Source organism: Empidonax traillii, unplaced genomic scaffold, assembly GCF_003031625.1.
Source record: "Empidonax traillii isolate 1590-97213 ecotype Southwest subspecies unplaced genomic scaffold, ASM303162v1 scaffold14:size4059594, whole genome shotgun sequence".
Taxonomy (NCBI): domain Eukaryota; kingdom Metazoa; phylum Chordata; class Aves; order Passeriformes; family Tyrannidae; genus Empidonax; species Empidonax traillii.
In genome coordinates this window covers 99130-113166 of record NW_020955207.1, presented here as the reverse complement: position 1 = coordinate 113166, position 14037 = coordinate 99130, and positions in this window count along the sequence as shown.

The window sequence follows — 14037 nt, the reverse complement described above, 5'->3', positions numbered from 1 at the left end:
CAAAATTTTATACATTATTCCAGATGTGGTCTAGTGAGTACTGAGTAGAGGGAGATGATAACTTCTCTGGAACTACTGGATGGAATCCTGTCAATGTAACCCATTATGCAGTTGGTCTTCTTTGCTGCCAGCTGATGCCTTGTCTTGCTAACCCTCAGGACCACGAGAATATTTTCCAGAGAGCTGTGCACCAAACAAGCGGATGATATTTTGTTCTGGCTTGACCACTTCCACTCATGTCTTCAGTTGGCATAGTCCTGTAGCCTGAAGGTTCCAGCTCTCTGGCAGATGGATGAATCAAAGAGAGAAATGGTAAAGATAGTCTGGGGCTGCAGATATTGCCAGATGAGCTGCAGTCTTTGTGTAATGGATGACATAGAAGTACATGTGTTGTATATGTTGGTTCTATATACAAGGTGTCCAAGTTCCCTTTGCAATGAATGTAGAGAGACAGGTTCCTTGTTCAGTGAGGTAGGAATGAGACAGTGACTGCCTTAACGATTTCTCTCAGCAGTCCCTTGGCTCCCGCAGTTTGATCTTCCTCAGCTAAGGAAAAGTCTGAGAATCTTTATTTCAAACCATCATTGCAAATCTGAAATCACTAACAAACACATCAGTTCCGCTTGCCTTATCAATTTTTTGGTTTTGCAGACACATTTGGTTTTCTTTGCTTGTCTTTTTACCCTTTACAGATGAAAATGACGTTTGACAGCAAGAATGACCAAGCTACAGAAATTAATTTGAAAATTATACAGAGAAGCAAGACATTTGCATGAGCATATTTGTAGAGGCTTCGGGTGGGTGGAATGTGCCTGTTCCAAAGGTTTCGTGGTAAAATTTACTGGAGCATAACATAGGGGATTTGAAAGACACAGATAAGCCAAATCAACATATGTGTTTACACTGTTTGGAGTGGCGTTTACAACACACGGTGGTAAACCAACCTCATTTCAAAACGAACCAATTCTCCAGGCATCATGTAGATCAGCAGGAAACGGAAGCCTGTGCTGAGAAAAAGGCCAGAAGAGAAACTAGTACAATTTAATGGACAACACACCACTGCACTAGGGTCATGACAGGAACTGACAAGGGAGGAAGAGCTGGAAGAAAATCAATGTGATTAAAAATCGGAGAAAGAAGAGCAGTGTAATTGTCTTTAGATCCCAAGTTAAAACTCTTCACCTACCAAAAATGTATTTTTCAGTGATATGACGTTGAAAACAGTAAGTTATTGTGGTGACAAAACTTAATTTCCTTTATTGAAGTTATTTCCTGTCAAAACCAAGGTGTTTTCTGTCAGTTTTATAGTAACCAAAGAACAAGTCAGCTCTTACCTGGCACCTGACCTAGTCAGAATATTAGGATGTGTTGAGTGTGGTCAGAATCAGAGGTAGCTGTAGTATATTTAATTGAATTTCACCAATTTAGGCTCACATGATTTGGCATTCACAGTAGCTGTTTAATTGAAGTGTTACTAAAAAAATTCTGTAGTCATTCAACATGTGACGACTTTATACCACACCTTCATATTCTTGGAGATAGTATTAAATTTAACAGTTGTTATTTCCCCTGTATTTTGAAGTGATACAGATAATCCAAATGTCCGCTACAAGTTATGCATTAAATTACCTTCGCCTGAATCATTCAAATAACTCTTTAAACATCTACAAACCAAGCAGTTGTATCCAGTTTGTTTCCAGTTTGGGGACAGGAGTACTTGCCCATAAGATCGCATGTGTAGCATCTTTGCATGGATATTTAGGTCAAAAGTTTTAAAACAGGAGAAATGACAAAAGAAGATATTGAGACCTCTGAAGGCAAGTAGGTAACTGAATAAGTACTAATTTACGAGTCAACCTTCTTGATTCCTCCTGCACATTGTTAGGTAATTGTTTGTTGCTGATGTTTCAATAGACATGAATTGCAATTAATTCCAAAATGCAATAGAACATACAAGCACACAATGATAAATAAAGTGAATAGCTGCTTCAGACTGGTAATTATGTAAGCCTAGGAAGGTAAAATTTTGACTTCCTAGCACCGTTGTTCTCTTTCAGAACCACCATTTTCTTTCTCGCTTTCACTCTTTCTAATCTCCCAAACTGTTTTTTTTTTTAATGACGCAGCTTACGTGCTTGTAATGCTTTTCATCCAGAACAGCGCCAAAGTGCCATACAGACTCTGTATTGTATTAGTGAAGCTTCACAACAAATGCATGCTTCTGTATTAGCACTCTCCAGAAAAAGGACCCTGTGTACATGACAGAAAGTACGTCAAGGAGAGAAGAGCATGTGTATTCACATATGATATAAATGGTTAGAATGAGAGTGAAGATTAATGTAGAACCTTCAGTACTGTCTGTATTAATTTTCTTTCTAATAGTTCGCTTATTTTAATGGCATATTAGTTGAGGTTTCATGATTTGTAGGACGACCAGTAGATATTCCAGGCTTCTCTAAGTTATAGAAGAAAAAGAAACAGAAAACATAAAACGTACTAAAATAAAAAAAAAAGTAATTCTGAATTTAACCCCATAGTATAAATCAAGTTTTCATTTGCATTTCACTTCTTTGGGGTTTTTTTGACAATAGATGTCTACAACTCTCCTTTATCTGTAAAGGGTAAAAAAGCACAGATTTTATTACAACTGTTTTCTAAGTGAAACTAGTATTGAATACTTTTTGTTTTGTGTTTAACATCCAAAATATTGTTGTAACATGTACACTGTAGTATTTTAGAAACATATGATTTTACATAGAGGTAAGGCTTGCATTTTAGATACGTTACCTATGTCTTCTTATAATTAGTTATAAACCTTGCCCTTGATAAGCCCTCTGGAATATAAACCAGCTGAACTTTGCAGCTATTTATTGTCTTTACAGGAGATTAAATAAAAATTCTGTGTAATAGCCTCTCAATTTCAGGGAATTTCAGTTCTAACTTTAGCATTTCAGCAATGTCTAAACCAAGCTGATTATCTGTCTCCCTAATTACAGCATTGAAAATGCGACTTTATGTCCTTGCAATGAAGCGAGACACTTTCTTCTTTCCTTGTATCTTAAATAACAGAACTTTTCATACAAAATCTGCTTTGGAAGGAACTGCTGAATAGACTTACCTTTCCAAAACTGTGGGGACCTAGAAGTATAGCCCCTCTGCAACTTCCATTTCAACAAGAAATGGCACACACTGTATCTCAGTGTACTCCTTGAAAGCATTTCTGAGTTCTGGGTCTGTTTGTGCATCACAGCTCATAGTCCTTGCATACCTCTTGCACCTCACCCCGTGTGGTTGCGTGCCCATGAGTTTTGGTCATTGCACAAATAACACATCTCCACACACTCATTGAGACACATCATAGGTTTAAATAGGATCTTAACAACAGCCCTGCTGGAATGAATTTTCCCAGCAATGCCCATTGCCAGGCACAGCTCTGAACTCCTTTTCAATGGCAATAGCCCTAGTGACACAAACACAAGGTCAGGTATTCAGCATTGTTTCCTCCTCCCTCATAAGCAGAAATGCTGAGTGGTATAAAACTAAGTTCCTTGTCACAAGAGTGGCAAAAGTGGACCTACTCTCCTGTGGTTTTGATTATTTGCCCAAAACTCTGGTTTGCTGCAAGCCCTTTGCAACAGTGAGAAGGTGCTCCACCGTGACACAATGGCAGCCATCACCGTCATCCTGCTCAGTGGTTTGCCTGGAAATTGCTTGCAGTTTAGGAAAACTTTCCTTTTAATTTAGTGCATATGTGAAATAAATTATACTATGGAATGGTGCTGTCAAATATTTATTTAGTATCTCAGTACTTGAACTCAGTTGCCAATCAGATAAAATTAGTTTTGAATTCTTTTTTACTGACATCATTTTCCTAGCTTACAAATTCCCTCTCAGACAGAGCAGTAACAAATGTTTGCATTGGCCTGTTGTGAATAGCAGTGATGTTTAGGAATTTTAATGTACAGTTTAGTGTTTTCATAATGTCACTGTGAATCAGTGCTTAATTTTAGCTGGAGACAACTTTGTCCTTAAACAACTTACTTTGTGTATTTTTCTATTTTCTAATTCAGCCTGAGTGTTAATGTTGGCTCCTTTTAGATGATTTGCATGGAGTTTCAAAGGCATAGGATTTCCCAAGACATTACTAAGCAGCAACAGTGGCTGCAAAGCCAAGTGTATATTGCTGGGTCAACAAGATTGGCTTTTAATAATCAAATAGAAAACATAATTGAAAATAATGACTAGTATTTTGAGAATTGTTTTACTGCATGTGTAATTCTGCCAACATCTTCCCATATAATCCTGCTGATTATGTCTCATAAAAATAGCATATTAACTTGTGAAGTTTATGAAAATAAGGGCTTCTCTAGTGTGTTGAAGTCAATGCAGCTAGTTTAAAAATAGCTTTTCATCTCTGATATTTTCTTCATATAGGATGATAAGTTGTTGTCTTATACTTTAAGCCCTTAGCTGAAAAATTTGTACAGAATTAAGTTAACCATGTACTGTACAGAAGCAGCATTGTATTTGGATTAATTTTGTATTGCTAAAGGTTGTTCAAAATCCAAAAGCTAAACACAGACAAAAATGAATCTACGTGGTTTTGCTGAATTTCCTTGTTGAAATATAGTAAGTCTTGAAAACGTAAGTGCTCTAATAACGTTGCATTCCTACTGTATATTTACTTTTTTTCTTTGTGTTTTGCATGACTGAGAATATTATCGCTGTCATTTTCGGTCAAACGATAGAACATATTTGAATAAACTTTGCACGGTCAAGGTTGAAAAAAAAAGGGAAACCGTGCATGAAATGATGGGGAACGATTTATTTTGAGTCTTCAGTTTTTAAGGTTTCTGGTTGGATTTTTTTTTTTTCCTTAAAGTTTTACCTGTGTGGCTGCATTAGTGATGCCTGCATCACTAGTGACGGATCACGAGAGCACACAGGTTCTTGGGACCACCGCTGGGAATGTTGCTGAAGCCATTAGTGGTGAACAGTAAAAACACAGGAAGGTGAAAATGTTTCTACCTCTTGTCTGCCTGGAGAGGAGGAGAATCTCTCTGTATGTATGCTGACTGTCAAGTGTAAGACTTGAAGAATTAAGTTAATTGGGCAGCCAGGAAAAAGAGTTTACTTTCTTAAGTGCGTCATATTTTAGAAAGAGGTGTCACATCAAGTCTGTAATTCTAGTGGTTATTTTACTCTTTACTGATCAAAAGTCCTAACTGTGCTTTTATAAGGATTGCTTCTGTTTGACTGAGCCATACCAGCTTTTTACTAGAAGTTATAATAGAAATAGAAATTAGATACAACCATATGCAACCTAACCTAGTAACACAGTCCAACTTCTGTGAGGCCATTTACATCTGTGACCATATAGAACAGCCTGTTACAGGATTATCCAAGAACAGAGTGAGCTCAGGCTGGAGAAATCCCAAATAGTACTTTTGTACTCAGAATTTCTCAGTCATAACCAAGCATGCAGTTTTGTGTTTTTTTTCACATTGTGTTACGCACAACCAGACCATAGAAAATATTGCTTCCACCATTTACGGTGAAGAAGGCCAAGAAAAAAAAGGCTGAGGAATTGAGAATCTGAAACTGTAGTGTGTGGATGGACCGTGAAGATTTTTCTTGTGGTTCATTGAAAAAAAGTGTTTAAGAACTGTAACATCGTAGGTTAAGCTACCAGTACCGGAAGGGAATTGGGTCTGCAAGGAGATATTTTCTTTACAAACTGGTCTGCTGACTGAAAATCTGGAGCACCATCAGAGTTCAACTAATTGAGCCAGACAGCTTGTTAGACTGTCTTATAAAAGCTGGATGTCTGGCTAGATAGCTTTTGGCACTTTGAAAAATAGAGAGGCAGATTTATGAACTGGACAAACGAGCGTTATAGTCAGGAATTTTTTTAACAGTTTGGCTGCATCTCTGAGAGACCCTTTGACTCTTGAAAAGGTGCTGCTTCAAAGGCCATTTTCTGCCAGCTCCTAAATGTACCATTCAGCCTTGGATATTACTGCCGATTTTAAGCACCTTATCTTCCTGTGCAGCTCCCAAAAGAAGCTGGTAAGTTTAGAGCCTATATTATGTCCATTTACTCAATAAAGTGAAAACTTCAAAATAGCAAGAAGGGTCAGGAAAGAGACAAGACGTGATGTTATTATGCAGAAAGAGCTTGATGGAAAGGTGAACCCGAATCTATGATCTCCTAGCACTGCTGAGACTTTAGAGACACTCATCTGCCTCGTGACGTACACCTAATTACAGCCGTCACGCATCTCTGTGATACACCCACAAAATCCTTGTACCAGGTTCAGTTTGGGCAGAAATTGCTCAACCCCTTCCATGGCTCACTCTCAGCAGCTGAGCCCTAACTTACCGTGTCCTGAACTACACTGCCGATTATCCTCCACATGCTCACCACCAGCAGACAGCCAGCAGCAGCGCTGCCAAAGTTTCTGCATTTGTTTCTGCCTTGCCAGTGCTGAACGTCATTCCAATTCAGATCCATCAAATTATCCACCGCAGAAACTGAAACACTGTGGGCAGAGGAATACACAAAATCAGAATTTCTTGGAAAAACCCCAGTCGCTATAATTGTAAATAGCTGTTTTTCTTCTTTGTATGCTATTTCCTTTACGGATTCCACAATTCCTGATTTCTGAGCTTTGTATCATCTCAGAATGGAGTAGGTGAGTTTGTGCCTGGAAGAGATTGAAAAATAAGGTAGCAGCTGCACAGAGGGGGGTATGCATGGCATGGGGTATTTCCAGTATGACCTGGGTGCCAGACACCTTGTCTACACCAACAGAAGAAAACAACTGAGAACTGGGAACACCACTGCACTTCTGCAATTTTTTTGATGCTGCTGCTCCCTCTCCTAACAAAACAAAATAGAAAATTCAAAGGTACTAAATGTTAAACACTTTTTCATCCATCACAAAGATCTGGTCACATTTGAAGAGGTTTTTTAAACTGAGCTATTACTGAAACATCATTAAGGCTGTTAAAAGCAGAGCTAAGCAAAGGGGGGGAGACCAAGTACCCCTCATACCCAAGGGGAAGATGATTCTGTGGCTTATCATGTTCCCTTCTCATTCCTGGGAACGTGGAGACAAATACTGCTCACCTCTTGCCGACGTTGTCACACTACCGCTCATTTTTGTCATTATTTGCTCTCTGTGGTCACAAAAGGACATGTGGCCTGGTGGACCTGCCCTCAAAATGAGACAGAAGAATGCATTGGTTTCAAATTCAAGCTCAGAGCCCATCTTCAGTTGGAAATTGAGAAAGGAGGAAGCATGACAGTCACAAAATTCCTTTATTCCCTATTTCAATCACGGCTTCTTCTTTTCACCAGTTTTCAGGGTGCACACTGCTGTTTTGCAGCCAGTAGATTTTAACAGTCAATCCTAAAAAAATCCTGCACTAAGATTTAAGGTAAGAGTAGAAAAGGAAGCAAATGTATGGAGAAAACTCAGACTGATTTTTGGCAAATCCTATGCTTAATCTTTGTTGCAGTGTTGCCAGCACTAAGTGTTCCAAAATCATACGTGATGAGGGTGGCTTAAAAATAATCAATTTGGAGTTCCTTTTTATTTGCCTTCTGGCTTAAAAATAATCAATTTGAGGTTCCTTTTATTTGCCTTTGGTTTCTTAGCCTTCAGGGTACGCTCAGATAATGTTTTCTCAGAAACCATGTGTGCTCGAAAGCTGCTTTCTCTTTTCCAAATAAAAATTACTATTTCTCGAGTCAAGTCCTAGCCCTGTGCTAAGGCTTCATGTACCAAAAAGCATAAGATGTGCAATAAGCTCACTACAGATGAAATCCTTCATCTTGTTGCCCTCATATTTTTTGTTTGCTGTAGTTAAGGGTAGGACAGAAAAAGAAGAAAGTGAACAAGTTAGTGTGAATAAAAACATGAGAACAGAGAGTTAGGGAAGGAGGAGCAGCAACTTAGACTAAACAGAAAAGAGAAAGGAAAGCAAGGGTGGAAACCGAGATGAAGCGGGAAGATGGAAATATTCACCATGGGAAAGATTTAGGAGGAGAAAGCAAAGCAAAGAAAGAGCAAATAAAATTCTGCATATACCTGTCCTTTAGTGTGGCAGCTGCTTTGGGGCTCTGGAATCTATCAAGGCTATAAATAGTTACGTATCTGTAAATAATTATTTGATGTTGTGCCAGTATTTAACCAAGGATTAGCCCTGCAAAAGCAAATGGGCAGCAGCAGGTGGACCATTGGAGCCCAGGTATTTTCAAACTTCTAAATGCTGCATACTCATATAGTTCTGCATATATTTGTCTTCCAGAGGGCTAAGTTAACTTGAAATTTGGAGATCTTTAGAAACGTTGGATTGGAGAGGCAATCTTAAAATCCTTAAGTCTGAAATTAAATCTGCAAAATTTGTTTTCTTTAGTGGATATGTAACCCTGCTGAGGGCTGTCACATTCTATTTTCCATAGCCTGACTTGTAGAAGATTTGAAGGAACTTGCAGAAAATTTGAAGAAAAAATTCAGAAAAACACACTGAAGTCTGGATATTTCTTCAAAGCAGAAGGTTGTTCTCTATTTTAGAATTTCTTCCCTTTTCACTCTTCCGTATATATTTGCCAGTGTGTCTCCTGTAGCCTTCCTAACCCTTTCATTTGGTGTAGAATTGTCTTTTCATTGCTCTTTCTCTATTGATAAATTCTTTTATGTTTCTATCTCTGCCCCAAAAATGTGAAAAGTCCTACTTAATGTACATTGAAGTGCCTTCCATCTCTTTTTAAATATGTCAGTGAATCTGCAAGATTTCTATAACAAACTATAACATGCTCTCTTTATAACCATCTTCTCTTACAGCTTGTGAAATAGATGTGTCATGTTTAGTCCCTGCTTAGCCACTCCATGTATCCTGTGTCCCTATGGAACAAAGAGTAATTAATACGCTACCTTATTCAGGAAGTTGGATTTAGCATTGTTGTAGTTAGTGAGCCATATTTAATCTCAGGTAAATGTCAGTATTACCCCCTCTCCCCCCCCACCCCCCACCCCCCCCAGATTTCAAATGCAAAGCCAAAAATCAAAGAAGATTCCTTGTACAGTCTACCTGGCTGGAAATATTTTCACTGAGTGCTGAACACACTGGAGAAGTTTAAGGACAACCAAAGAAGCACTGATTCTGTGACTTCGAAGGGAAGCTGAGATTCCTGTTGTGGTACAACTCTGACCAGTAAAAGAGGGTTGAAACACTGAAAAAATAAGGTTCTCCCTCTTGCAACAGAGGCACAGAATATTTGCCCTTGTGCTCACATGCAAAGCTCTCCCTCTGGTCACTCATCTCTTCTCCGCTGAGACTGCTTGGCTTAGTCATTGGTTGTGCTCCACAAGGGTGACAAATAGACCAAAAGAGCCCAAAAAAAGATCAGGCAGATAAAGAAAAGAGATGATTTGATAAATATGGTATGACTAAAGACCAAACCAGATTGAGACAGGACTTATTTTGGGCACTATGTATTAGTGAATAATTCATTGCTGATTTAAAACTGACTTTTAGTAGAGTATCTTGGTCAGCAATACCTCAGCTACAGAAATCAGGTAATACTTATTCTATAATTAAATGCTGGCTTCTTTATTCAAATATTTTATTAGATATGTTGCTATTTAACCTTCCCATCCAATAACTTTTTTTTTTTTTTTGCAAATATTGAACTTCAAATCTAACTTAATTTCATTCTTTAGAGCGTCTTTTTCATACATTTACTGAACCATATCACATGCTCATGAGGCACAAAGGAAAAAAACCGAAGCACTCCAAGTGGGAAGCCTTAGCCAGATATGTAATTTTGGAGGTATCAGCATATGATGAGGTCTGCAACATTAGACCCACGCCTGGAAATCACCTATTGCCAGGTCCTGAGCTGCAAAAATAAAGAATCAAGGGAAATATTTCTCCTTTTTTCTCCCCCTCCCTCTTTCTCCTACAGCCACACAAGCACACCCACCCACACATGTGCGTGTGTGCACGCACGTACACACAAAAAAGCTTCTGTTTTGATTCCCTTCTCCCAGCTTCTTTGTACAATTACAAATTGCAGATGTTCCCAACTTCAGGGCAGGGTTCAGTTTTGTTTGCAAATTAAATATATGATTTATATGTTAAAAAAGAAAAAATTAGTCATCCCCACAGTAGCAATATTCAACCTCTGGACTGGCCCTACAGAGTTATTACAAAATTCCTTCTACTTATGGAGCTCAAATGATCTATTCTTTGAGGACACACAGTGTTGATTTATTTTTCTTTTAACCAAATGAGAGAAAATACATCTTTTCTTTTTAAAATAAATATTTTAATATCAAAAATACCCTGGCTACTTCCACTGCTAAAAATGCATGTTTTGGTGTCAGTTTAAATTTAACGTAACAACATATTTATATTTTCCCTTTTTTTTTTTTTTCTTTTTTTTTAGCTAATAATAAGCCACTGCTATTTTTGTAGTAGGTAATAAAAAGTAGTGGTTGCAATTTTAGTAGCCTGGCATTTGTGGACACACCACTTACAGTTCCTCACATTATTCAACTCCAAGCCATTTGCAAGAGCTGACCAGTTCAAGGGGCTGACGTTAACTCATAAGACTGTTAAGACCAGATTTTGGTACAAAAATTTATGTTGTTTGCCCAACTACTGTCTCCATTATGGCTTGTATGGTCTGCTTTAGCATTTGTTTAATTGTTTTAATTGTTAGACAGCTCCTGACAAATGCAAGGATGGAGAAAAGTAGTGAACTTTGGATCCTGTGGCTGGTATTTGGCAGGCAGTGTGAACAGCGCTTGAATGCTGCTCGTCCATTTTCCTTGACACAAACTGAGGCGCTCTATGAAAGGGAGAAGATGAAAGATGAGGTTCCCAAGGTGGAACCTAACCACTGTAAAACTGATAGCGGGGAAGTCTGCTGATGTAAGCTGGTCAGGTATTTGATACACGTGCCTCTCACTGCTCCTCCCCACACCCCCACCTCCACGCACACCACCAGGAGAACTAAGTGTCAGCATGAGACTCAGAAGCTGAAGAGCTGGAGGAAAGGGACAAGAACACACAGAAGAGAATGAAAGGACTCTGATAAACATATTTCCTGAAAAGACGGAGGTGGGGGAATTGAGAAAACAGGAATCAGGCTTTCCCTAGCCTAAGAGCTAAAGAGCTTGATAGTTTTCTTCCTGTCCTTTTCTTCATGCTTCAGTGTCCCAGACTCCCATGGTTGCTTGGTACCATCTGCATCTGCCTGAGCTTTTCTGATCTGCTCTCACAATCTTTACATATTACTCAGAAACTTTACACTCCCAGATGCTCAGTTCCACTCTCCTCAAGTATCTGCATATCTTGGAAGACATCATGGAGAGGTGTGAAAGAGGCCTTGTGTGAAAGCTCTATGTTCTACCTGGAGGAAGGGAAAATAGGCAGGCTGAAAGATTATTTGCTTCCTAAATATGAATGACCATCTATTAAAAGAAAGACTAGAAGCTTCTTCAGTCTTTGCCCTTCTCCTCCTCTTTATTGTGATAATAAAAAGTTATAGTGACCTTAGCAACAGCATGCTTGGCTTGTGCAAGAAGGGAAGGCATTTCAAATATTGATATCAACAGCCATGCTTTCAACCCCTTCTACTCAGTTCTGCTGAGTTAAGAAACGTGACAACTTTATCTTAACTGCTACAGCGTGTTCGAGCCATGTCATTTTCCCCAAGTGTAATTAGGAAAACACAGCACTTTGGAGTTTGCATAAAACTCCACTTAAAAATACTACTGCTTAAGTGCACAGCCCTATCACAAGTTCTTGCAGAAGGTTTGCAAACTGCAGAGACTCCAGGCCAAAACTCCATTACGTTTCATGACTCCACCATGTCTGGTTACTATGACAGCCTGCCATGAAAACCTTTTGATTCAGGAGAGCCCTGTGCTCCGTTTGGCTCAGCTGCTCCTTCCACCATGACCCTGAGCTCCAGACACTGAGGTGAAGAACTTCCTCATTTGCCTTTGCTCAAAGCAGCACTTGGTCAAATCCCCAGCAGCTGGGAACCTGTGGGGCGGATCTCAGCCACTGGTTGAGCCGCATAAGCATGCAATAAATAGATTTTAGTTGAACCAGTTGGTACTGTAAAATGCTGGGGTTTAGGCAGGCTGCATTTAAGAGATCTGCTGTTATTTAAACAGACTACAAATAGACTGGTAACCCATACCCAGGAGGTGCAAAAAACATCAAGTTGGTTTAGTTAACGTGTAAATTTTTGACTTTTTAGCATTTGACCAGTCAGGTTTTGAACACCATCTGGGCTTTATGTCAGAGCCATGGCTCTGTGACACAACACCCACTCCCTGTGCCACATACAGCACTAGAGGGCAGAGCTAACACCTAATGAGAAATTAGGGTGCTTTAAGGTCCAGGGAACATAGGTTAGAATGCAGTTTGACAAACTTCTAGGAAATAGCTGGAGAAGGAGGCTGAGACACAAAAGTCAAATTATTAGGCGACTGGAAAAATAAATGACAAATTAATTGCTATGCTGGAAGCATGACAAACACTACAACCATGGCTTTGTACGTTCCCCACAGCCCTGGCTGGGAGCATTTGCAGCTCTGAGAGATGCCGTTTTCAGCTTTCTGCACACCTTATTCTCCCGTATTTGCAAGGGTCTGTTTGCAAACGGAAGGACTAGCCGTGTCCCTTTGAAAACCAAAGATGAGATGCTGGAGCACAGTTCTGCCATAGGAAGGCAACTCCACACCATGTGCTGTGTGCCAGAGAGGTGGCACCTTATAAATTTCCTGGGGCCAAATTCTTCCTACTGATGTAGGTGCAGGTGCTGGTGTGGGTACCCTGCTCTGGAGGAGACTCCCAGCGTCAGTGGGATCGCAGAAAGAGACTGTCTTTAGTCTGGTTGTTGCCCTGGAACTGTGAGAAGATGAGTCACATCCCATGGGGCTTGCTCATGCCATGCTGCATATCCACAGTGGGAGGCATTCAGCAGCTCTAGAGTAGGTAGATGCAGGTAGCCTTGAATGTAGTTGCTCTCTCTTGTCTAACTGAAGACATTGGCTGGTGAAGGTTGGAGGGTGTGAGAAACAGAGGATGAAACAGTGAAGTGGGAGTGGTTTATCTACAGGTTGAAGATGAAAGTCTAGGCAAGGTCTCTACCCCTACTCTTACAGATACCCACAGAGACCCATTAAACTACTGCTGGAAAGATTAAAAATATTTTTAAAAAGATTAAAATATTTAAAAGAAGAAGAAAGTAAAAATTATCACGCTGATCCCAGCCAAATAACACCAACCAAGAGCAGTCAGATGTTTGGTTTACTTCTGCTAGATAAAAAAAAAAAAAAAAAATTATTTCACATATTGCTGCTGCTGTTTTATGGCCAGATATCTTAATTCTTTTCTTGAGACTGCTCAGTCTCCAAGAAATGAAGTGTGATTTTTACAGTTTACATGGCAATGATTTATATGAAGGTCATGGCCTGTCACATGACAACACCTGACCCCACATAACATGATGTAAGTGTAAGAATCACACTCTTTCTCAGGGTCAGCAGCCCCAAGACACAGGTCCCTGTGTGCAACCCACCACCCATGAAGTGGGGTATATGCTTTACCCTTTTTTTAAATTCCTTTTTATTTTTTGTCAGCTCCCTGAATTACTTTCAGGTAGTTCTGCACATTTCTACTTTTTCATTTAATTAGGTGCAAACACTCTGTATAAATAAAATAAAAAGTTCCCTGCAGCTAGTAGACTGTTGCAGACTGCCAGACACTGAAAAATGTTTGTCTGTGTTACTGTTGCTTAATAATTCACATTTTATAAACAAAGAAATATTTCTCTCCCTCTTTTTTTTTTTTTCTCCTCTCACTTTTCCAGTTGGTTTTGGGGGGCTAGAAGCTTGGATACAGCTGCAGAACAAGTTTGGATCCCAGCATACAGTAGGTGCACTATCCGTGCATACAATAGGTGCACAGTACTACCAAGGTTTCCTGCCTGCCTTTCAGTCCCAC